The sequence below is a fragment of the Macrobrachium nipponense genome, chromosome 46 (assembly GCF_015104395.2).
Source record: "Macrobrachium nipponense isolate FS-2020 chromosome 46, ASM1510439v2, whole genome shotgun sequence".
NCBI lineage: Eukaryota > Metazoa > Arthropoda > Malacostraca > Decapoda > Palaemonidae > Macrobrachium > Macrobrachium nipponense.
Genome location: NC_061106.1, coordinates 1,961,677 through 1,989,152, shown reverse-complemented (window position 1 = coordinate 1,989,152; position 27,476 = coordinate 1,961,677). Strand labels below are relative to the sequence as shown.

The window sequence follows — 27,476 nt, the reverse complement described above, 5'->3', positions numbered from 1 at the left end:
TAATATATATATATATAACTATATAGATATATAATAATAGATATAGCTATTTAGATATATAAAAATATATTGATATAAATATAGTATATATATATATAGATATATATATATATATAGCATATATATATATATAGATATATATAAAGATAATAAAATATAGAAATATATATATATAGATAAATATATAAATATATAGATAAAAATATATATCTATAGATAATATAAATATATAAGATATATAAAATAAATTATATTAAAATATTATAGATATAAATATAAATATATTAAATATAGATTAAATATTTATAGATATAATTTATATATATAGATATTATATATATAGACATATATATAAAATATATAGAAATATAAAATATAGCTATATAAAGATATATAAAGGAAATATATAGATATATAGATATAGTAGATATATATAGATATCGATAAATATAGATATAGATTAATATATACTATAGATATATATAGAATCTATAACTATATATAGATATATAATAATATAAAAATATATATATAGATATATATAGATAAATATATATAATTATATATATAATATCTCTATATCTATATCTATTATAATATATAATATAAATAGATATATCTATCTATATAGATATATCTATCTATATATAGATATCTATATCTATATAGATATATCTAGTATCTATATAGATATATCATATATATATAGATATATCTATATCTATATAGATATATCTATATAGATATATTCTATATATCTATATCTCTCTCTATATCTCTATATATATATGTGTGTGTATATATATATCATACATACTAAGAAGGCTAGGCTTATTTAGGTTTAAAGGAATAATGATTCCGTTTGCAATTTCGCATAAAACTTGCTAGCTGGAAACTGTGAGGAAAAAGTTTGCTAATGCTAGAGGTATTTTTTTTTTTAGCTGTTTCTAACTAGGAATTTGTGGGACTTCTTCAGTTAAATCCAATTTTTTCTTCTCTGAGAAAGGGCATGAGTTTTACTTTCAAACTTGCTGCTGTTGAGCATGTTTGAGCTGATATCCTGAAAGTGTATAAAAAAAGTTATTAAAACTGTTTTATTTACTATAAATGTAAATCATCAGTTATAACATTTGAATTATTGATGGGAAAATGATCGACGTTTAAAATAATCCTCTCAACGTTTAAAATAATCTTCTCATTTGTACTCAAATTTTCCCATGAATTAAATAAAATCCAAGTGATGTCTACATCTTTTAAAACCTTAACTTCTGTAATTGAAAAATGTATTTTCAAGAATAAATTAATTGACCGAGACCTCTCTCTCTCTCTCTCTCTATATCCAGGTGACTCGTTGAATGCCACACTTCTTAACACCGAATGTATTATAAAGATTTGCATTTCACTCCAGGGCTGTTAAGAAAACTCTGGGTAATCTTGATAGCTGGCGTGGAGAAGATCCTGATGGTTTCTTCCATTTATTCCTTAAAATTTCTAGGGTGTGTCTCTCAAGATTAGTAGATTACATAGATTATTATGTCGACGTAGTGTCTTCGCGGATGAGCGCAAGCTTAGTAATACAGTGCCTGTTCCAAAGAGTGACTTACTGTCACTACAGGCCGATCTCTATTCTCACTGTTCTCTCCCAAGTTGCTGAAAAATTTTAAGTCGCTATGTGGAATCTAAAGGACTATTAAATAGTCAATATGCACACATGAAGCAGTTAGGTACTTGCGATGGTCTTTAAGACTTGACATGCCATTTGCAAGGGAACCTTGATAAGAGGTTTGAGTGCAGGGTAGTTCAGATTAATTTTAGTGATGCTTTTGAATTAGTAAATCACCAGGCACTTATTTGTAAACTTCACTATCTTGGAGTGGGCTGATATGTTTTAGGATTACTTCAGGATTTCCTTACAGGTAGGCCAACAGCGAGTTGCTGCGGACGGGATCTTTAGTGAACTAAGACATTGTGTCTGAAGTTCCACAGGGCAGTGTTCTTGGTCCATTGTTATTTATTGTCTGTAAAAGTGATATGGTTGTTGGCCTGGAAAACAAGATTGTTCAGTATGCCGATGATGCAACACTTGTGGCTGTAGTCGTCTCTGCCTTAACCTTGGTCAGGTAACGGTAATTTGCGTTACCTATTAAGGTAACCTCTGGCGGGCATATATGACCGGCCGTAAAAAAAAATGTTGTTTTTATAACATATTTTCCACCAAGTTGTAAAGACAATTAGGGTTTGTCTTATGATTTCAACAACCCTTAATGCTACTCAGGTGTTTAAATCAAACAAAGAATGAAAAAAATATTTTCACTAAATATCTCAAAAAAATAAGTATGATTTTCTAATCACTTACAGTAAAAAACTTCCAGAAATTCACAGAATTCAAATATTTACAAAATCTTCACATGACTTCATACACCTGGTGGTGTCTTGAGCAAAGGAGTAAATCATTCAGAAAAGTTGTATAAAAATATCAATAATGACAATTGCGCTATAATCAATTATATAAAAACTCTGACTTTCACTATACTGACGTTTGCAATGGACAGGTGGGTCATAAATGACCCGTGTACTCGTGAAAAACTTTTTGTGGCATCGAGGTGAACAGGGCAGCAGCTAGAAAACGTCCGACATCTGCAAGAGCGCATGCTCAGCTGTCGATTCACAGGCTAACTTTTTGGCTAATGGGAAACCCAACAATTGACGCAGTCCTTAAAAAACGCGTTTTTGCGCAGCTTCATGGTTATTTATGCCCAGCGTTACCTCTCCAGGGTTAATCGTATTCGGAAAAAATTATATGAAGATTATAAAAAATGGTGAGAAAACAAACATCAAAGTGAACATTGAATTTATTATAGAACATTAAGGAATATAGATTAATATTAACGACACTTGATGCTGCCCGATATCTAGGTAACTCTGGCACTAGTTACCCAACCGCCACACTCCGAATCGCTTATAACCAGTGAAAAGTTTATAAGATTCATCGAGCAATACCATTACCATGATGCCACAGCGCATAGCCTATAAAGATATGATACGTCTATCAGAAATTGTTATGTGGAAATTATTGCCTATGCAAGTGACTTAAAGTTCAGAACTTTAAGTTTCAATAAAAAGATCTCAAAAGATATGATAAATGGCAAAGCAAAATATTATCAAGAGTAAATTCTTCTGGTTACAAAAGTTCTATTTTCTTTTTTATGGGATTAATGACTCAACGCTAAAATTATTCATTCAATAACTTTAAAATCTCGTAAAGTGTGCCAACATTTACCGAGACCTACCTCAAAGTTATCAAGCACCTGCTTGCTCGATATAAATCCACGAAGTTGAATGCCTCGGAAGTAATCCAGCAGTATGTAGTAGATGCCAAAGACTATGGTAGGGAAATGGAATCCTAGTCCTGGCCTCTCTTCCATGCTGCTACACAATCCATTATAAAGGTTCCACCGAAAACACACACCCCTGGAGAATCATGCCCTCATCTCTCCATTGCACTTTGGTGAAACTGGTGGTACTTAGCACTTCATTATTTCACAGCAATAAACGTCCTTAAAGTAAAAAGAGTTCATTAGTAATGATAACACTTCAGTTGGCAAGTTTCTAACGAAGGTCGAGTTTATCCATTTTCCCTTCAGTCAGGAGAACTGCTTCCTTGGAGGGTTAGGCAGATACTGCTTGGTAAGAATTCTTACCCTTACTCGTTAACTTCGTTAACTAATTCAGGAAGAGCTAAATACTTTAAAATGGTCTCAAATGCCAGCACACAAAGTATATACAGTATTAAATAATTATTAACGTTATTTTAAAGTTACGTTTGAGATCTTTTTATTTTCCAAGAGAGTTGGAAACCAAGGATTATGAAAAGATGCTTAAAAACCAAGGATTATGAAAAAAGGCAAAGTACTTTTTTTGTACTAGAAATAAACAAGATAAAGAAAACGAGAATACAAGGATTCTGAAGTTGGAAAGAAAAGATAAAAACAATATATTTAACACACTCCCCCCGAAACATTCAATCCTGTTATGAAATAAAAGCAGGATTGAAATTTTAAAAACACCTACCAAAAAAATTTCTAAATATTTGCCAAGACTATTTACATTACCATCACCAATAATAATAAAAAAAAAAAAGCCTACACAGACAAACTTTTCTGTAAAATTTGTCTGGTCTTCAGAGCACTAATCTTTGCCGCTCTGCGCTTTCCTTGAATGCGATTGCTGGCCAGATTAGAATCATTTGAGCCATAATTAGGACTGTCTTTATCTTCATTTGAAGAAACATCGGGTCTGAAAAGAAATATTAGATTAGATGAATGTCTCTTAGTAAGTTCCCCAGTTCTGCCTTTCAGTAGGGTAACTCCAGTAATTTCCCCAAGCTCATTGAGAACTATCACGGACTCCCATTCCCATTGGGTATTGGTTCGCTTACTATATGGTTCTTTTTAATTAGAACCACATCATTCTTTTGAAGGAGTATATATTTTACAGGTTTGAATCTGTCTTTCGCATTTACAGCTTGATTTGTCAAGTTAGCCAAAAATTCATGATAATGTTAATTCAAATGAACTTCTGACTTTACTAGTTTTGTGTAGTTTTCTTTAAATTTATCACAAGGGGAAACTAAATAGTCTCATCCAATTCTAGATCTGGATGTCTTTGCAGCTCAGGAATCAAGTTAACTGAAACAAGGTCATAACCCCTAAATTTAGACACTCTGGTGTTATGGGATCAGGAAGAGTTTTGTTTATATCTGTATCTCTTAATGCCTCTTTGAAAGCTATTGGCCTTCTATTCAATAAATGGACAGTGACATTAAAAAACTCAAAATCCCTTATATCTAAAACATTATTTCTTATGGCTCCAAATAAGCATCTCTTAGTAAGTTTCACACAACTTTAACCATTGAAGCAAGAGCAGAGTTCCCTTTGAAAACTGTTCAAACTGAAGGTTCTTTATGTCATTCTCTTCTAGATAGAGTTTAACTTCTGGGTCTTTTAAATAATCTAGAATTACGTTGCCTACCTGCTACTAACTGAGATCCCTGATCGGAAATGCACAAATTTGGTAGTCCAAACTCAAACATATGAAAGCTGGGAAGGCTTCCAAGATACTACTTAACACTCAAGTCCATGCACACCTTCAGTTGTATAGCTCTAACTCCATGTACATGTGAAACAATATTATCCATGCTTTGTTTTACTTTTATTCACCCACTGGAACGTACAAAGAAGGGTCCCATGTAATCTACAAAAACTATAGCGGAAAGGAATCTCTGGGGGATTAATCCTGAAATCTCTATAAACAGTTTTGATTAAGATTTAACTGTCTCTCATTGAACTACGGCATATGACATGTGCGGATTATATTGTAACTACTGAAAAAAATCTAGGTATCCAAAATATCTTACGTACTTCAGCCAGTAGCCTATAGCATTCAGCATGTAAAAAACGTTCATGATAATCTAAACTACAATATATTTAGTTAGCTAAACTATCCTTAGAAATTAGCAATGAGAAATCGCACCCTTCTGTCATCTTTCAGTTTCTGCATTTTGCTACGTACCCTTAACAGGCCTTCCTGATCCACATAAACATTGAGCTGTCCGACTAACTTGGGGATATCTTTGAGCAACCGGTTTCTGGATTCAAAATATTCAAAAATTTCAGGGAAGTGCTTCTGCTGATCTCTTCTTATTACCATCTTTGTAGCCTCTGCAAAGAAGTTATGATTAATATCAAAACAGCTAATATGTCCAAACTTAACAGGATCCTTTAGTTTTAGTTTCCTTTTCAAGTTATTAACAAAGATAAGTTCTCTACGGAAAACAGAAACTACTTTATGGTAGCTAGAACATCTTGATAAAGCATCAGTATGCTCATCAATCCTTGTAGTTATAGTACCATGATAAGACTGGACAACACCAACAGGAGAATCTTGCTTTACTGGAAGGGCAGGTATTACAAAATCCAAGATAGATTCCCTGTTCAGCTGACCTTCTGTCTCATTAAGCAGAAATTCGGGACCTGAAAAGTAGTTAGTTTTCTGAAGCTGCTTGAAAGATAAGCTGTGAGTGATGCAATCGGCTGGATTTTCACAACCTGACACAAAGGAAAATGAATTGGGTGTTTATTACACAGTTTCATTTATTGTGTGTAACCTATTTTGAACAAATACTGAGCACTTCTGCATTTTATCAAGCTTGGCAGAAAACCCATGTACCCAGGAAAGGGCAACGAAGCTATCCGAGTAGATAATCGCTTATTTTGATTGGCATCATACAAGAAATTCCTGATAACTCTTCATACAGACATACAATTTCTTCTACGGCCAAAGTTATACCTTGAAGTTCCAGAGAGGGCATGCTTTTAGATTCCATTTGTTTGTTTACTATCCTATTTTTTGCAAAGACAAAACTGACCTTTCCTGTGGAAATATTTTGTATGTAAATGACTACACCAAACATCTGCTTACTGCTGTCTGAAAATGCCAATAGCCGGTAAGTATCTTCTCTACTCCCAAAGGCTCGTGGTATCTCTGTAACAGAAGCAGCATTTGCTTGTTTGGCAATATTCCGCCATTGCCTCCTAACATCAGCATCAATTAATTCCTTGTCCCAGCCCAGATCTTTGTTTGCACTGTAACTTATGCAAAAATAGCCTTGAACGATTAAGAATAGGGCCATTAAAGTTAAAGAGATCATACTGGGAGGCAATAGACTGCAATCTTCCTGTTTTGTTCGAGCTTTATGTCAAGACTAATAGGTTTAGTAGATAAACGGTCTCGCTTCCTATCCCATGACAACCCAAGTAGTTTTAACTTTTCATTGGTTTCGGTACTAAGCTCACTATCTGTGGTCTTGCAATGCAGAATCATTACTGATGTACTGCTGCAGGTAAAACTTGTAAGGCTCAAAAATACTTTCATAAGCAACTGCACAGTTATCCATGTAACATAATGATATATCATCCTCTTTAATTGTAAAAGTTTACTATCATCACCGTCTACTTCTAAAATTAAAATCTTATATAGAGCAAGTAACAGTAATGCAGGGCTGCATCTTAAGCCGAAACTTAATCTTATATTCTGTATCCCACAACTGTAAAGTCTTCCTTCTCTACATTTCTGAACCATAGGCATAATAGCCTATTGCTATCTGTGTCATTTAAGGCAAGATTATGAATGCTTTACATATATCAAAACATAATAACTTCTGTCCAAATCTCAAATGTAATATAGCAGAGGAAAGTTTCTGGTTTAGATTTGGTCCTGAATATATAGCCTGATTGTGACTAATGGAAGGTTTACTAGAATCTTGCTGACAAAGATTAGACAAAATACACTATCCTGCACTTTGTGGTTCGCGATCCATCTTAAAGATACCCATACGAGGCCAAAAAGCTATGGTTAGGGTGCTCTGAGAAATTCGGGAAGATTATTAATGCGCTCTATGATCCCCATCTTTCTTGTTCTTTAAAAAACTTATCCATTATCAATAGCTTATCCCTGGTTATTTTGCAATTTTTTCAAGTTAGACTTTAAAATTGAAATTGCCAATCCCTGATTGGAACCTAATAAATGAGACACCTGAGAATTACAAAGTAAAGAACAACAATTCTACCTTCTTTATCTCTCTTCATATTTTCAAGGGAAAACTTAACCAACTTCTTATTTATTTCAGAACTCCCAGAATCAGAATCCAGAACTCCCAGAATCAGAATCATCAGGTTCAGACTTTACAAATCTATGACAACTTTCTTCTAAAATTTGGTTAGCTGCCTTGATAAGCGAGATTCAATTATATCCCCCTTATCATCGAATACATTAATATTAATGGGATCCACAGTATCTTCAAAAGCACAATCCAAAACAAGGCAAGTATTACCAGTCCCGAAAATGCTACCAACTAAGTTATGATCTGAAAGTTGAACAATCCTTGAAAGCAACTTCCAACATAAGGTAAAAATGATAAATCTTTCAATATTATTCCACATTACCATGTAACAATACTCCAGCAGGAGTTTCAGAATATAGAGATTCTAAGTTTGATCCAAAAAAAGTGTTCCTGCTGAGGAAGACAGTATGCTGAGCGAGTGCCAAGAATTAACTGAATATTCGGATATCACAAGAATCATTTGACAAGCTTTCATCTGCCAACAAATAACCTCTTTCTTTGAAACCACTACTACTTTACCTAATTTAGGAAGTTTTAACTTTACATTAATAGAAGGTATACACAGTGCTTCAATTTTTCTAAGAACCTATCCCCTATCTGTAAACTTACTTCAATTAGCTTAGTTAGTATAGTTCTGAGTAGTGTTAATGCCATTTACTGTTAGAGAAATATTTTCCCTTAATGTGGTAAAATTATAACGGTCTGCAATACGGTCAAATGAAGTTACACTGACAGCCACTGTCTTTTAAACATCTTAACTTTAAACCATTATCCAAGGTAGAAGTAAAAGTGGAAAGAACAGTCTGCATGTCAGAATCACTCTGGAAAGCTTCCACAATGTTAACCATTGAGCCAGATATCTCATTTTCCTTAGGCTTGGATTTTGCTTTATCTTTACCCTTATCTGTAGAGATTGGCTATCTGGTTTATTTCCATCATTTATTTGGGACTTGCTTGTCATCAACAGACCGAATACACAGAAACTGAAATGCCACTCTGAGCAATACCTACATTTATTATTGAACCTATACCTGCAAAATTTACTGTGATGATTTAGGTTAGAACATTTTAGGCATCCTTTAAATTTTCTTATTTTATCTATCTTGGCTTCTGCAGAGTCAAATTTGGACACTTGTGGATAGGGTGATCAAGCTGGTTTACCATCCACTTTAGTACAAATACTACAAGGCTTAAAGGTCTTATTCTTTCATAATTTACATCTACAGCTAAGCTGGTAGCTCCATGGTCCACTAGCATTTGATGCTTTGGGGGAAGATTGTTAGCGACTTCTTTAGTTTTCTAGACTGGCTACAATAACGCTCACTAGCTTCAAAAAAACTTGTCTACAATTTCATTTAACGTTGGCCTGGAGCTGTTAGTAATTTGAATCAAATGATTCTTAACTGAATCATTCAATCCTTCCCATATAAAAAACTGAAGTATACAGTCCAGAGTCATTTTCAATTTGCGTATTCTTTCCATAATTAACCTAACCTTAGAGATAAATTCATAAGGATCAGTGTTGGAAGAAAGTTTCAAATGGGATAACTGCCTTTAAAACATTAAATTTCTGTGTCATCGAAGCTAGAGCTTTTAGTAGTAATTGCTTTTCATGTGAATATCCCTGCTTATCTGCTTCTAAGGACTCTACTAAAACTAAGGCCCTGCCTAAGATCTGCCTGTTTTAATAACAAGAGTTTATCATATTCAGGATATTTAAATTTACTTAAAATGTCTTCAAATTCTTCAAAAAATCTAACAAGGTCCTCGTCATCAGAAACTAGTGTATTTAGGCAGGGGAGCTATGGGAGACTTAAGCAAACTTCTTGCTGAACTAAGAGAGTCATTCAAATGGCAAACCGAGGAGGGCGGCTCACTAGGGTTCCTAATATCCATAAGCAAGATAAAAGTTTGTCATTATAGACCTGACAGGAGTCCAATTCCTCCTCAGACCTACGTTTCTTCCTCTTCGTCGTCCCTCCCATTCCTCATACTTAAGCTCTAATATCGCTTATTCAAGTCTTTCAATTCTGGAAGCCATTGCTCAAATTGCAAGCGTAATTTCTCCCTTGCTGCACTAGCTAATGTAGGAAAAACTATCCTTACGGTTAAAATGTTCAGTCACACACTTCCTTATATACTTCCTTTGATTCACTAATCTCTTAAGTTCAGACATGTGAATATATACAACTACCTGACCTATCACAAATACTAAATATTCAAACGGCTGAAGTATGCGTAACAAACCGAAACTCAAAAAGTAAAATTTCCTTACCACTTCACTAAGAAATACCGATGGCAGCTAAGAAATACTGATGGTATCAATACTAGGCCAATGACTATAAATAAAGATACCAGGGAAGCAAAGTTTCAAATGCAAAAAATATCCAATGAAGGCAATTCCCGAGCAAAGAAACTTATTTCAGAAATATGTTAATAAGATTAAATACACTCAACCTTTACACTAAAGTATTAAAAATGCAAAAAAAAATATGTTAACGTTTCCACCACAGTGCAAGTGGTGGAGACATCGGGCAAGCATCAAAGCAAAATCATAATGTCCTGTCACGGTAGCCATATTCGGAAAAAATATATGAAGATTATAAAAAATGGTGAGAAACAAACTCAAAGTGAACATTGAATTTATTATAGAACATTAAGGAAATTTAAGCTTAAGATTATGCAGAATATAGATTAATATTAAAGACACTTGATGCTGCCCCATATCTAGGTAACTCTGGCACTAGTTACCCAACTCCACACTCCAAATCGCTTTTAAACCAGTGAAAAGTTTATAAGATTCATCGAGCAATACCATTACCATGATGCCACTGCGCATAGCCTATAAAAGATATGATACGTCTATCAGAAAATTGTATGTGAAATTATTGCCTATGCAATGACTTAAAGTTCAGAATAAGTTTCAATAAAAAGATCTCAAAATATATGAATAAATGGCAAAGCAAAATATTAACAAGAGTAAAATTCTTTCTGTTACAAGTTCTATTTTTTATGGGATTAATGAATCAACGCTAAAATTTTTCATTCAATAACTTTAAATCTCGTAAAGTGTGCCAACATTTACCGAGACCTACCTCAAAGTTATCAAGTGCCTGCTTGCTCGATATAAATCCATGAAGTTGAATGCCTCGGAAGTAATCCAGCAGTATGTAGTGGATGCCAAAGACTATGGTAGGGAAATGGAATCCTAGTCCTGGCCTCTCTTCCATGCTGCTACACAATCCATTAGTAGTGTGGTTTGACCTCTTTTATCATATTAGTATTTTTCAGTTTAGAGATCATGTGGCCTTGTCTATAAGACTTTGCATGAACAAAAAGCTGTTCTTTCCAAATCTAGTAATATCTGAGTTGGTCATTGTTCCTACCAATGTTCTTAAATGTTTCTGAAGTGAAAAAGATTACAAAAGTCTGATTTTGTTGAAACAATCAGCCACCTGGCAGGTAGAGGTGTCCTCACCTTACATTTCCCATCTGAAGTTTCCTGACTGACTCGAGCTGGATAAAAGGAATCTACTTCAATATTCTGGGGCATTTTATGAATTAATACACACTTTAAATTTTCCTTATGTGAACACTTGACAGCATTCACGGCATTCTTATGAGTAGTAAACTCAATCCAAACCCTCCAATATGCAAAATCTTCAGTTTCACAATACTTAATAACTTTAATTTCACCATATCTTCCAAACATTTCCATAAATGAAACACAATTTAAATCTGAGGAGAGAGAATCAACATAAGGATTCTCTCACTACTAATAGAACTTTCCATAGCCACATTCAAGGTCTTGCCATGAGTCGTCTTCTGTACAATTGAATTTTCTATAGGATTGTCCTTGTCCGTGCCAGAGGTCGAAGAGGAGGGTAGTGTCAGGAGGTCGCATTGTCCGGGGGAGTTTATCATAGGGTCGTTATTCATTAATCCTTCAAGAAATTTGAAAAACCTACTGCAAATCAGGCAGAAATCCAGGCCCCTTGCACAAACCCCTGAGGGAGCTTAGAGGTTTCGAAAGACCTAATGAGGTCCGACAGATCTGAATTGGAGGAAATATCCAAACCCCGATGTCGAAAAAACCAAAAACCGAAGAAAGCATGGCTCTATCCTCTGATCGTAGAAGGAGCCAGTTTCTTAGACTCCCTAAGAAATAGAAGAAAATCTGCTATCTCCGTTAAAGAGGTCGCAGAAGTAGAGACTTTAGCACCTCTACACCACTCTCGGAAGATTCTCCACTTCCCTTGATAGAGTTTGTTAGAAGACTCCTACAACGAGCGATAGCTTCTGCAGCTCTTCTTGAAAACCCTTTCGCTCTGACAAGATTCCGGACAGTCTGAACCCTGTCAGAGCTAGAGCGGACAGGTTTTGGTGGAACCTTTTGAAGTGAGGTTGTTTGAGAAGCCACTTCTCTGGAGGAAGAAGCCTGGGCAAGTCTACTAACAAATGGAGAAGGTCCGGGAACCACTCTTTCCTGGGCCAAAAGGGAGCGATTAACGTCAGCGTTACATTGCTGTGCGACATGAACTTGTTCAGCACCTCTCTTATTAGACCGAACGGAGGGAATGCATAAGCTTCCAGACCCGACCAATCAAACAGCATTGCGTCCACCGACCAAGCTAGAGGATCTGGAACTGGAGAACAAGAGAGAGGAAGACAGGTGTTCCTTGAAGTCGCGAACAGGTCTATGGACGGTCGTCCCCAAAGGCGCCAAAGTTTCTGACAAATTTTGTCGTCCAAAGTCCACTCCAGAGGTAACTCTTGCTGTTGACGGCTTAGCTCGTCCGCCAGGATGTTCATCTTTCCCGGAACAAATCTCGGGACAAGCTGAACATTCGCTTCGTTTGTCCACAGGAGGAGATCCTTGGCCACTTCGTACAGAGAGAAAGACTGAGTCCCCCCCTGTTTCCGCACGTATGAGAGAGCCGTGGAGTTGTCGGAATGTACTGCCACTACCTGACCTTCTACTAAGTTCCGAAACTGTCTGAGCCCCAGGAAAATTGCTAAAAGTTCCTTTACATTTATGTGAAACTACTTCTTCTCCGACCAAGCTCCTGAAGCACGTTGATTTCCCAGCAGGACTCCCCAACCTGTGTCCGATGCGTCGGAAAAGAACTGTAGGTTCGGGAGGATGGGTCGTAAATCTAACCCTTCTTCCAATCTTGCCCGAGACAGCCACCATCTTAGGTCCTCTTTTATTTGGTCTGTGACAGGAAAGGTAATAGAATCCAGTTGCGTCTCCCTGCACCAAGAGGCTCTCAGAAAAAACTGCAGCGGTCTCATGTGCAGTCTTCCCAACGTCACAAATTTCTCCACTGACGTCAATTTGCCCAGGAGCCTCATCCACTGATTGGCAGAAGTTACCTTTTTGTCCAAGAACTCCTGAACTGTCTCCAGCAGCCTGGACCCTCTTCGGGGACAGAAAATAAAAGCCCGAAAAACTTGAGCCTTCAGTCATCCCCAAATAAAGGATGCTCTGAGATGGAACCAACTGGGACTTCTGTTTGTTGACCAGAATTCCTAACTTTCTGGCAAGATCCAGAGTTGTTCCAAGGTCCTTCATGCACCGACTCTCTGATTCCGACCGGAGAAGCCAATCGTCCAGATAGAAGGAGAATCTTACTCCTAATATGTGCAGCCAGCTTCCTATCGGGGATAGAACCCTGGTGAAAACTTGAGGAGCGGTCACCAGTCCGAAGCAAAGCGCCCGAAACTGAAACACCTTGCCTTCGAACATGAACCTCAGGTACTTCCGAGATTCGCGATGAATCGGAATGTGAAAATAAGCGTCTTGCATGTCCAGAGAAACCATCTAATCCCCCTGTCTGATGGACTCCAGAACCGACCGAGTGGTCTCCATATGAAATTTTGTTTTCTGGACATGCAAGTTCAGGGCGCTCACATCCAAAACCGGCCTCCAGCCCCCTGATGACTTGGGAACTACAAAAAGGCAATTGTAAAAGCCTGGAGGAAATTCCCCTTCAATCTGTTCTATAGCTTCTTTGAGAATGAGCGCTTCCACTTCCGCGGCTAGCGCCAGAAATTTGTCTGAGCCCGGAGAGTATGCCTGGAATGGAATTGGCACAGGTGAGAGCGAGGGAGGTGAAATGAGAGGAATACGGTAGCCAAACTTGAGTACTTGGACTACCCAGGCTTCTGCTCCTCTGTTTTTCCATTCCTCCCAAAACAGAGCCAGCCTGCCTCCCACTGGTGCATGAAGAACCGAGCTTTCATTTGGAAGGTTTGTTAACCTTAAGGAGGAGGAACTGCGATAGACCCCTCTCGATCTCCTCCTGCCACTTGCGCGTACGTCCTGGTCGGTCCGAAGATCGTACCTGGTACTTACGGCGTCGTGACGGGATCGTGCGGGGTATGCCCCTCACGATCACCCCGCTGTGCCTCGCTCTTCCTGGTGCAAACCAAGGAAGTTGCAGGCACGGGAGAGGAAGACATGACGCTCCTCTTTCGCTCGCTGGCAGAACCAGCGGGCTTGGAGGGCTGCAGGCGATCGCCAACTTGCAGGCCTAGTCGAGCCGTTTCCCAGGGAAACGGCTGGACCGAGAACAGCGGCCCCGATCTCGTGTGCAGAGGAACTGCTGCTGGTCCCCCTATCCGCCCGGTCCCTGTGGGAGCAGCGGTCAGGAGACCTGCAGAGACCACTGTCGCGGTGAGACCGGTGCGTGTCCTCGCGGAGCGTCATACCGCTGGTACCAGCCGAGGCTGGCACCAACGATCGGGAGGGGGGAACCTCTTCCCAGCCTCAGCCCGTGGCTGGTCAGAGAGAGTCACGTCTACCAGGGTTACCACCTGGTCGCTGCGAGAGCGGCCGCTGGTCTGGCGAGAGTCACATGAGCGGCTCTCACCAGCTTCTGCTCCGTGCCACGTACTTGGCGCAGAGCGAACTCTGGCGCCAAAATTTGGCTATACGCTCTCCAGCGGGAGATCGTATTCTCGGAAGTTCTCGCGAACGAGAGACCGAGCCGGAACCTGGCGTAGCGGCAGCGCCACAAACACCAGGCGAGGAAGTACCGGTGGTAGTCGGTACGCCTCTGGTCCCCGTCTTCTTCCTTGCGGAAGGGGAGACGGGCCCTGTTCCCGAAAGAGCAGGAGGACCGGCAGAAGAACCCCCCCATCCCACGGGAGTGGAACGAGCCCTTGGAAGTTCCCGAAGGAGCCTTCTTAGGGGGGAAACCCGGGTTACCGGCTGGACGCTGCAAGAGCGGCCGCTGGCCTGGCGAGAGTCACCTGAGCGGCTCTCACCAGCCTTCTGCTCCGTGCCGCGTCTTGGTGCCGAGCGAACTCTGGTGCCGAAACTTTGGCTGCACGGTCTCCCGAGGGAGAGCGTACACTCGGGATCTCTCGCGAACAAGAGACCGAGCCGGAACCTAGCGTAGCGGCATCGCCGCTAGCACCAGGCGAGGAAGTACCAGTGCTAACCGGTATTCCTCTGGTCCCCGTCTATCTCTTCCTTACGGAAGGGGAGACGGGCCCCGCTCCCGAAGGAGCAGAAGGACCAGCAGAAGGACCCCCCCGTCCCACCGGGGTGGGACGGGCCCTTAGAAGTTCCCGAAGGAGACTTCTTAGGGGGGGGAGGCAGCAGCAGACGATGAAGACGAAGATGACACCTTCCTTTTTTTCTTCTTCTTCCTCGTCAGCTCAAGCAGGACAGTCGTCAGGTCCTCCATCCAGGCCGGAGTCGGGGCTATTGCCGAAGCAACACGGCCCGACTGCACCTGTCCGGAAGGACCTGGGACTGGGGAAGACACACCATGGGCAGGACCAGCATGGACAGGCGCAGGAACCAGGAGCGACAGGAACAGCAACCAGCTCAGGAGCGGCAGGAACAGCGGCAGCGGTTAAACCAAGAAGGGACAGCCAAGCCAGTAGCGGGAACCACATTAGCGGCAGGTACGGCAGGCCCAGCCATCGCCTCGTAGAATCATCGGCAGCCAGCGGGAACCTGGGTATTGGCGGCTGGTCCAGGGGCGAGCTGCTGGAACAGCGGAAGTCTGGGGCAGGTAACACTAAGAACAGGCAGCAGCGGCATACCCCCCCTCGGTACGGCGGCGACCGGCCCTAGTAGCGGCAGACTGCGTCACCGACACAGCATGGGGAGTGTAGACCAGCGGGGGGAAGCAGCATAAGCGGCCGCTCCAAGGTCACCGCCCCAGACCTCGCTAGACGCTGCAGCAGCCCGTGGATGCTAGGCACGCCCTGCCGCCGCAGTGGTCCATACCTGTCCAAGGTCGTCTCCCACGGATGTAGCACCTGCAGTAGCACAGACAAATTAGTAAGAGGGGTTCCCTCACGCACGGGGGGGAGACATGCCCCACCCCGAACGCAAGGAAGACCCCAAATACAAAATACAACGAGGAAGCTGAGCGGGGAGCAGGAAGGAAGACGAAGAATCGGATACCAATGGAGTCGCGGGAGAGCTTTCCGACGACTTCCTGGCAGACCTTCGCTTCCCCTACCCCCGCACAGCAGTGAAAATATGAAAATGAAACTGAATACTGCACTTGCGATTCACTTCATAGAACTTAAAGGGGGGGGAAAAGATCAATTCCGGGTAAGAGCGGAAAGTTGATCCATAATAATATGATGCTATCATAAAATTTATATGAAAATGAAACAGAATACTGCACTTGCGATTTCACTTTCACAGAAAATGATATTGTTATGATACAATAGTTTGTTCATACTTTACCTGGCAGATATATATATAGCTGTATTTTTCTGAAGTCCGACAGAATTTTAAAAACCTCCGGCACACGCAGTGGTCGGCCAGGTGGTTAGTACCCATTCCCGCCGCTGGGAGGCGGGTATCAGGAACCATTCCCGTTTTCTATTCATAATTTTTATTTCCACTGTCCCCTGAGGGGAGGTGGGTGGGTACTTGATTATATATATCTGCCAGGTAAGTATGAACAAACTTTATTGTATCATAACAATATCATTTTGTTCATGAAACTTACCTGTCAGATATATATATATAGCTGAATCCCACCGTTGGAGGTGGGAAGGGACAGAATAGAAGGATTTTGGGAAACAAATGCATGCAGATGATTTACATCTTGGTTCCACCTGTTAGCATAGCTGGCTTCGTGGTTATTGCCACGTAAGTCTGCTTGTGCTACTAGAGTTGCCAGCGAGGGTAGAGACCTATATAGCTGGTGCACTCCAGATGATCTGTCAACAGGGGAGAGACCACGACATGACTAGACCATATTAACCATACCATGAGGGCTAAGAAGTAAAATAAAAATATATATATATATATATATATATATATATATATATATATATATATATATATATATATATATATATATATATATATATATAATATATATACATCACCACCTGACCAACCTAGCAAAGTTAAGGTGTTTTAACTAAGGCTTAAGAGTTAAGAAGTCGCCATTGGCGGCGACTCAATAACTAAATTAAGAGCTCTTCCTAACCATAACCATTTCTACAGGATAGGATGAGTGGTACTTCTTGCCCCCAAGATTGTGTCTGCAGACACGTATGGCCCTAGAGAGCAGCAGATCTCATATGTCGTCTTCACATCCCGCAGGAAGTGTGAGCAAACACAGAGTTGCTCGCTAAAACTTGGTACTCAGTATGATACTGAGTGCCATGCTCTGTTGAAATGCTTCCGAGGCCGCGCCCTCTACCTCGTGAGCATTCAGATCAAAAGATTTCAAATCTTTGTGCAAACACAATGAAGGAGACTTTTGAAAGAATCCTTAACACTAAAGCCAGGGTGTTCTTTGACAGGGCACAGGACTCTCTCTGGCTCTTGCCCAATAACTTTTGCCATCCCTTGATTCCAAGCTCCTGGCCCAAGGACTAGACGGGTTTCCATTCTTAGGCCACAACGGAAGGTTTAGCGAACACCGCATTGTGTTCCCTAAAGCCAAAACTTCTGACGATGGCTTAAAACCTCACTAACCCTCTTTGTCGTACCTAGAGTGGTTAGAAAATAGGCCTTTCTGGTCATGTGCAATAAGTTAACCAAAAGGAGAGGTTCGAAATGCTTTGACATCAAGAACTTCAGACTACATCTAAGTTTCCATATAGAAAAGCTTCGATCTGGACATGCACAGTCAGTCCGTCTGTACTAGTCAGGTGACGACCAGTTGACCAGTCAGACGAATCAAGGACAGCAAGGCTGTACCTGAAGACCATAAGGCACTATTCTTCGCTGAAGGATGAGTGTCTGGACTGCCTGGGCAATTCAAGCTAAGCAAACCTTGGGGGGTGTATCAACGCAACCCAACGTCGTTAGCGAATCAACTCCTGAGCAACTCCTGACTCGAGCTTCTGTGCCAGGAGAAAGGAGCGAGGAGCAAAAAGGCGATTCAGTCCCGAAGGACGAATGCCTGACAGTCCAAACCTGGTCTCATGTAAAACGATCATCGGGGGTGTATAAACGCAACCGACTTCGTCAACAAGAAACTCAGGGCTACTATATGTCGCCTGATCTCGCACGAGTATCTGACTCCGAGAAAACAGGCGAGACAAAAAGTAGATGGTGAGTGTGTTTCGAGATTCCACAGAACTCAAAGATCGTGAAGGGCTTTGTTGTTTGACAGAAGCAAATCTCTGAGCCCAAAGGCCATCAACAACATATTTGCATATTCTTTAATAGTTGTGACTGCCAGCTTATCCCATTCTTCAAACGGAAAGGGAAGACGGTAATCTTATGCTGTCAACATCTCGATAGTCTGAACGTGGTCAGACTCAGAGCGGAGAGGTTATAGGTACTTTCGTGTTAGAGTAGACCGACTCTCTTGGAAAAAAGGTCCTTGGAAGTGAACTAGGAAGGACGTGACCTCTGTGAATCTAGGATCTTGAAGGCCAACATGGGGCGAACAGCATCATTGTCGCTCCCTGTGACGTCATAAATCATCTATTACATTTCCTAAGCATTTGAAAAAGGGGAAAAAGAGACTAAACATCCATCCCCGTTCAATATCATAGGATGGCGTTTAAAGGTACCGCTCCCGGATCGAGAATAAGGGAGCAGAGAAGAAGAAGCCTCTTCGTCCTCAACATTGCATAGAGATGAATGAAAGGACGTCCCTAAAGTCTCCACAACTCTCAGCATACTTCTAAAGAAAGATTCCACTCGGAAGTCAGTAGTTGCTGCCGTCGATCTAGAAGATTCGTACGGACTTTTGCAATCCTGTAACGAACCTCTAGAGGATCGTTACATTCTACGTCTGTTGTTATAATAGGCTCTTTCTCGTAAACCCGAACAGGGATCGAGAGAAGATACTTCCTAAGATATGAGAGAGCTGTGGAAGACCAGAGTTGATATGGACCACTGGTTCCAAAAACTCGTTTCGAGGACTGGAGGACGACCGAATTGCTTCCACTTCTTTCAGATTATGATCCAGGACATCTGAAACCCTCTCCAGATGTCCGGCACCTTCTTTCTATCACCTCAGGTGATACTTGACGCACTGAGAGATGGTTCAGAATCATTCCTAGATCTCTAATAAAATTTCAGTTTCCCGGTAGGAAAAACATGTAGAGGTCTGAATTGCAGTCTATTCAGGGAAACAAACTTCTTTAGGAAGAAAATGGTCCCCAGCAAGCTCATCCATTCCCTCACACAGTATGTTTACTTCCCTAATAAGGCTGCGCTTTACCTAAACAAGAGCTTGAAGAGTTCAACAGAAACGTTCAGCCAGGCGACACACCTGGCGTGCGCTGGCGCGCGCTCGGCGTGCGCTCGGCATGCGCTCGGCGTCCACTGGTGCGCGCTCGGCGTCCACTGGTGCGCGCTCGGCGTCCACTGGCGCGCGCTTGGCGTCCACTGGTTCGCGCTTGGCATGCACCCGCGCGCCCCTGGCGTCCATCCGAGCGTCAAAAGAAGCATGCAGAAAAGCGTCACGCTCCTGACAGGCGTCAAAACAAGCGAGAGAAACTGCCTTCAGGGAAGAGCGAGATACATCTCGGAGAGAAATCCGACTGTACGAAGCAGTCTCAGGAGAAGGGTTGATCATGTGAGAATACGAGGGGCGAGGGAACGCCTTCTTATTCTCACAGTAACAAAGCTCGGACGTCCGCTCTCAAAAGCGTCCTGCTACTAAGACTTTCTTTTTCATATTTCTCGGTGGAAAGACGTACACGTGATCAGGCGACGTTCGCCTTCTTACTTCTCACTGAAACGCATAACAAGAGAGAGAGAGGACGTGAAGCGTCCTCTTCTATAAAGCTTCTATTTAGAGGGCGCGAGTCCTTCCGAAAGCTCCAACCCCTGCGTGGGGAGGACGCTTCGGAGGACGAGAAGCAATCCTTCAGGATTCGTGCACGTGCACGCACTTTGGCAGTCTGGGGATTTTCATCAGAAACTGCCGAAGGCACACCAGATCGGTGGGGGTTCCTCGTAACCCTCCTTCGGCTTTCGACATGCTCTCTCCCCGGGTCCTGGGAGTCAAGCAGAGAGGTCCGGCCTAGAGGCGAAATAAGGCCGATCTGACACACCCTCCACTACACAAGGGGCACTGTCACTGCACTTAGCCACTTCACTATTGCTCTCTAAAGCAAGCACTTTCAATTCTAAGTTACGAATCAAAAGAGTATTAGAGAAAGGGCAATAACCTCTACAGACACTGTTTTAGGGCCCGAAGGCAACATTACAGGGTTAGGAGTAACAATAACAGAAGTAGCACTCTTCACAACAATGAAGGAGAGCGATCACCTCTCGCAGACATATTCATAACCCGTAGGCCATACTACAGGGTTAGGCAAAATAAAGTCTACAGGAAGGTTAGCAGGATCACTACCCTGACTTTTGTTTACCGATTAATTGCGTACATACGAATCATACGTCTTCCTTACGAAATTAGACATGTTTACTGATTAATTGCGTACATACAAATCATACGTCTTCCTTACGGAATTAGACAAAGTCTCACACTCCTTGCATGAAAAATCTCAACAAAGAAGCAAGACCCATACCCCTCGTGCATACCAAGTGCGGATCTACCGAAGCTTTCGGTAGCCACACCTATCTTTGCAGACAACACCCTCTGAAAACTAGCCTAACTAGATTCAGATATCTTATGCAAAAAATGAATCAAAAAATTCAAATCAATTTAAGATAGCGTATGCCTAGCCACAAATCCAAGTAAATAAATTAAAAGACAATTAGGATACTTAGCGGCAATGAAGTTTCCAAAATCCTAAGACGGAGGTACTGAAAACAGGTGTTTCCAGTACCGGTGACAGAAAAATTATGAATAGAAAACGGGAATGGTTCCTGATACCCGCCTCCCAGCGGCGGGAATGGGTACTAACCACCTGGCCGACCACTGTGTGTGCCGGAGATTTTTAAAATTCTGTCGGACTTCAGAAAATACAGCTATATATATATCTGACAGGTAAGTTTCATGAACAAAATAAATTGTAAGGATCAATTCCCGGGTAAGAGCGGAAATTGATCCAAAATTAAATTTGATGCAATTAAATAAATGAAAATGAAAAGTGAAAAGAATACTGCATTGCGAATCCACTTTCATTGCATTCTATTCATACAAAATAAGAGGCTCGTGCCGAGCGCAATCACACTCTCGGCAACGAACGCACAGGGCAAAAATATAATGAAAAGAGTACTACATTTTTCAATTACACACTTTCGCCCAAAATACATGACTCGGCGCGAGCGCGCCCGCCCTCGGCACCGAGACATAATTCAAGGGTATCAATTTCATGAAAAGGGCGGAAATCGCCGCATCTACGGCGATAGCTCCCTGTTGGCTCATAATTAAGTAATGAAAATGAAAACAGTGTACTTACAGTTTCATTTTCAAGTCAAACAAACCATTAGTAGAAAACACAATATAAACAAAGCATACGACGATGAAGCGGGCAGAGAGCGATGACGAACACGTCCTTCACACCCGCGGCCGAAAGCAAAAGTGATTCTTCAACTCTCAGGCGCGCGCACGATCGGACAAGCAGTTAACTACCGTTCTCCCCTTGTTCGAAGCTTACGACCGTCCCAGCTGCCGCTAGCTACTTCCTATTGTTAAAGGACCGATGGTTTGTATTACGTATCGGAACAAATGTATGACCAAGATCAGGGGGTGGGAGGGGTGGCATCCCATACCCCACTTGAGAAAGATTATATACGTAATATGAAAGTAAATATAATAAGTAAAATGTTATCCAATTAATTGTTATGGATCAGAAAGGCAAGTAAAGGTGAATATAGAAAAAAGGGAGAAAAAAATGCATGTGTAATTTGGAATGTCTAAAATGTAAAAGTGTAATACCATAAATTTTCACGTCATTGACAGAAAGGTCTCGAAACGTCCTAAAACCTCCTTCTAGTCCCACCCCTCAGGAGACTTTCTGGGGCATGCCCTCAATTGTAACGTTATATTGTAAGATATATAGGGCAACTTTATGAAGTGAGAACAAGTCAGTGCACATATTATTCAATACTATGATATACAGAACTGAAATAAAAGCTTGAAATAATATTACACAATTACAAAACAACTGAGGAAAAGGAATATATGTAACAATGCAGGAATCCCCCCAAAACCACCTGTCGCAATGTAGGGTTAGTAATGCAACATGATTGGTTAAATACGTGTAACCCCCACCAAAACCCCCGTCATTTATCTCCTTAGGAAGTTTGTGTGCGAAACAAAAGCTCCCTTATATCACGGTGCATGCGCCCTAGGATTGGCACATGCGTAGTAGGATTCGGCGTCGTAATAGCAATAGTAATCAGTGGATTTGGGGTATGTAACGGCTCCATTATCGGTTTATTTATCGCTTTATTTCAGCTTGTATTTCAGGTTTCAAATGTCATGAATAAGAGGAAATAACAAAATAAAACGGCAAAACCTTCCCCTTAGTGTTTCACCTCACCCAAAACCCCGCATTCCCATCGGTCCTCCTTACCGTAGGATAGAGTTGAACGGCATAATTCTCCCAAGTGTTTTACCCCACCCAGAACCCCGCCCCATTGCCCATTGGTCCCACTTACCGTAGGATAGAGTTCGAAAGGTAAATTACAGCTGGGCTCCGAAAAAAATGTACTTTAAATTCTTGTTCAGGAGGTAAAACTGTTAAAGGAAAACGGTCACCTGGGTTATAGTCTAGTTTTTCGCACCGCGGTACAACAGCCTTAGGATCTACCTAAAATTCTATGAATCATAACCACTAACCCAGGTAAAGGGTAATAATTTTATAGTCATATTACAAAAGAATATGTCAAAAGCCAAGAACTGACGGCAGCTTGATAAATGCCATTTAAGGAACCAGTTCAATATGTAATGCTGTAACATTCCTACAAATAAAACAGCCTAAAATTTCTCTGGATTCTTTATAGACCCATATATGACCTGTCTTAAAAACCACACCAGTATGAATTTGGAAAAAAAGCATGTTACTAAACTAAACACTAACTTTTGAGGTAAATTTGCGGTCATCTTTAGGATAAGAGAATGATAACCAGTTGAATTCTTACAAAGTTAAGAATCTCACGAATCCAAAACCTTGTGGCATTCTAATGGTAGCTTGAATACCAAGGATGTTTGCAGAGCATATGATAAAATTCCTCAAAACTAATCAAATAATGATTCTCCCATTCTCCTTTACATCTACGTATATCTTACAATCATCAGGAGCCACAGCAGAACAGTGCCGTTTTTCGATAGAAGGGAAGATAAATTATGGGTTGAAAACCTCACCTAACCTATGATGCCAGGTCCTTGCTTGATTGGGTGGGCTTTGCTCCACAGACCCCTGGAGCCCCCATCAGCTTATAGGCTGGATGTTAAAAGATGTTAACAGTACAAGTTATGAGATTTCAGTATGATTTCTATATCAAGCATATAAATGAGACTTAAAAGCTCAGCATAATGTAATATAATATCCAACCTAGCCTAACCTCACACAGGGAAAAAATTAAAATAAGATTGCAATTTAAATCTAGGGCAATGTTCCCTTTTCTGCCCTAGGGCACTGTAAATTAAAATTAACACTGACTGTGCCTAACACAGCCATACCTAACCAAACCTTGGATGCAAGGTCCTTTACTGATCATGGGCTTTGCCCTATCCCCAAACAAGACAAGTCACAAATTCCTTATGTACCTAATGTATAATTTCTGTTAAAAAAACGTAATCACAATCAGGACTAGCTGAAATATCAATGGTACGCTTGTTTAGTATACATCCTTGTGTTTCACTCTTGGGTATTTTCCTCCTTGCAAAAAATCCTCCTTTCCCACTCTAAACAGCTAATCTGTTACTGAAATGAACATAAGCCTGCAAACACACAATGAATATTAGGCAAGATAATAATTTAAGGAAGAAGTGTTACACACCTGCAATGAAAGACCTATGACTACACACTGAAGTCAGTTTTTTAGTACACTGAACTGAATATAGAATTTAGGCCAATGGAAATCGACAGTAATAGGTTTGAAAGGTGTAACAGGAGGAAACCCTTGCAGTTGCACTATGAATCAATTGTTAGGAGATTGTGGAAAGTTATGGAAGAATGAGAATCTGAAAGAAGGCACAGTAAATGAAATGAATGGAGTTACAGCTCTGACAGCACTATCGTCCTCCTCACAAACAACATTGTAATATAGTTTTACATAAAATTTTACTACAATTAAGAAAATGTGGAGATGTAATTTCTTGGCTCATAATTTCAAAGGTTTCTCCTTGAGAGGTTTGCACCTTCCACCATGGAAATTAATTTTGTTTGGGAACCACCAGTTAACCCTCCATAGTCTGACACCAAGAGGCTATCAACTTCTAAGGAGATTTTGACTTATCTGATAGTTCTGCTTCAGATTACAGTAAGTTCAGAGAAAACTAATATTTTGCAATAGGCCAAGGACCAGGTGCCCTACGTTAGGTTAGGTAGTGCCAGTGGTTTCCAGTGGAAGTGAAGCCCCCTACAGCTGGGTCAAGATGTGACCCCTTGGTTAGGTTAAGTTTAACTGATCCATGTACTTTAGTTTTACATTTTACTCCATCTAAAAAATCTGCTTTCCCACTGTAGTCCCCCAAATTGTAAGATAAAAGGTTGGGGTCCACTATCTCTAACTACTTCTTCAAAGCACATACAGCCTAGAAAAATTAAATTTTTGTCCAAAATACAATAATGGTTTTAAATAAAATTTCCCAATTTCTTAAGCAATCTGCAATTCCAAAATACTACTCAACTCTTGACAGTCAATATAAAGAACCAAACATGTTTTGGCACTTTGCATATACCTAGGTACCCACCCTTCCAGATGAAACCAAAACATTCCAGAAATACATTGCTTTGGACAAAAAAAAAAGAACTGTGCAACAAAGGTGGAAGAACTTTGAAGAGTCTTAGAGGGTGGTACTTGTCTGTCAATATCTTGATAACCTTACAATGGCCTACAGTATTTCTTCACATCAAAAAATTTAATGTGACCGAGACTACAGGAAAAAGAAAAAACTTCAATAATATTAACTGGTATTAAAGTGAAGAAAAAAACTCATTTTCTGACAATAGCCAAGGTAATTCTTGAGAATAACTCCGCATGGACTGCAAGGAATGTTCTCCCTATTACGACAGACACTAGGGACTAGGGCGTCAAATGTATTTCGCTGTGTTTATTACTAGCCCTGGGGGTTGATTAGTCTAGTCCCTAAATTTCCAAAGAAATACCTAACGCGGAGTTATCACCGAGATCTAACAGAGCCTAACCTATTCTAAGTTAACTACAAACCAAACAGGCTTTGCTTTCCTAGCCTAAGAGTAAACATGATCAGCAACCTATGCTAGCCTATACAAAAATAAGTAAAATTACAGTTTCAACCATTATGGGAAAACTGGAATAAAAAATATATTTGTTGCATCAGAAATAATTTAGTTCCAACGGATTTAACATTTATTTTGACTGCAAACCATCCGAATTTAGAGATTTACTATGTAATTGGAGTTAAAACAATGAGTTTTTCCAGAAAAATCACTAGACCTACCTAGACCTATCCATGGAGCACCTACAGTTCGCGGGCCCACTCGACCGCCGACCGAAATCGGCGGAAGAACACCAAAACCCATATGGCGGCGATACCAAAACAACCACAAACAAAGTGGGGAGCGACTAGTACATATCCGCGACGATCGATGTGTGTGTGCTGTCAGTAAGGCATATTTAAAGATTCTTGGCAAGCACGGCATGTACGGCAAGAGGTAACGTTGTGCTGCGCGCGCTAGCCACAGGGTTTACAGTAAGGCTAGTAGCTCCACAACACTCGCAGTTTTTTTGCTTTAGAATGAAATTATACTATGTCTTTGAGCATATTCAATCACAACTTCTTTACCACCACTAGACAAATAATGATAAAATTCACCGTAACCCACATTGCACTGCAAACAATCTGTAGGAAATCGAAGGTCTGTTAAAATTAATGCCAGAAGGGCCAGCCACTGCCATGCCAGGTACAGGAAGACAAAATGCCGTTTTTTGCTTCATTTTTCGAGTATTCAGTCAAACAAGGATACCAGTGGGGACACTGCGACAGGTAACTTTATTACTTCCGCTGAAATGCTAGTGAAAACTTAGTTTTTCGACTAAAGTCGTTCGTAATTGGTTATGAAACCCATGACGTCATAACTATGTCACACCTCTCAGCCAATAATGAGTAACTGGAACTGCTTTTGTTTGCGTAAGAAAGTAAGTTAGAGGGCTCATTAAAAGTAAACACCTCTCCCGACTTAGGAAAAATTCGAGGTAAAAACTTAATATATTTTTTTTCTCTGTAAGTATGCATTAGCGACAATATGTATTGAGTAGAAGTGTTTTGTTATCACGTGCTTTACTCGGGGAAAAATATTAATAAAATAGATTTCCCATAATGGTTGAAACTGTAATAATACCCAAAAATATATTAACACTCGCTAGACCTACAGTAGGTGATAGCCTGAAAAAAAAAAAAACTTCATCTCATCATACTCTTTACATAAGATAAGTTACATGCACACCCAGTTCAATTATAAAAGAGTAACATATTGGTTAATAAATTTAACCCAACGCAAATCAAATATATCTTACACATGAAAACTCATTATAAAATTAAACAAATTCTGAAATAGTATAAAAATTTTGTGAGGCACAAGGGCAATAAAAATACAACTCTTCAATTCACCGCTCAGCAGCTTCGCTGAATTTCCAAGCCTTTTCACCAGCACCTCTTTATGTAGACCGAATGATGAACACAGGAAATATACATTACTTCATTGCGTAAAGTAATTACAAGTGAAAATTAAACCATTTATTTGATGTGAAACGGAATGTTGACAAATTGAGGATGCTAGATAATAAAAAAAAGACCGAATGAAAAAGTGTGTTCGCCTTACCTTTCTCTGACAATGAGGTTTATTGCTCCTTATGGAAATTCCTGGATCTTATCTGCCACTCTGTCTATCTCCAAACCTTTGCTAATTTAGCGGACGAGTTTTTTAATAACAGTAGACATAATTGACGGTGATCCATCATTAAACGAGAATCGAGTAGAGCAGGGAAGCAATGGAGGAACGTCCTCTACTATATGCTTGACAGAGCCGGGTGGGATTGGAGGAGCAACGAGGACCGTCGCCGGTCTGATACAGTACTGATTACTGCCAAAGTCTTTGGATTTACTGCTGATGGTGAATCCGATTTTCACCGCCAGGCGGCTAAAAAACAAAGGAAAAAAGTGCCTGCCTCAGTGCGCCTGGAGGTGGCGAACTATTTAAATTCCATCTCAAACGG

The 27,476-nt window shown here is 40.5% G+C and overlaps 1 long non-coding RNA gene across 1 annotated transcript; it reads right to left on the bottom strand.

Moving 5' to 3' along the window:
- Positions 1 to 4,097: 4,097 nt before the first annotated feature.
- LOC135214548 (uncharacterized) lies at positions 4,098 to 27,306 on the bottom strand. The gene is made up of 3 exons (XR_010314393.1): positions 27,083 to 27,306; positions 5,572 to 5,720; positions 4,098 to 4,296 (listed from the first exon to the last, which is right to left on the bottom strand). It is a non-coding gene; the product is annotated as an uncharacterized LOC135214548 (long non-coding RNA).
- Between the last annotated feature and the right edge of the window lie 170 nt (positions 27,307 to 27,476).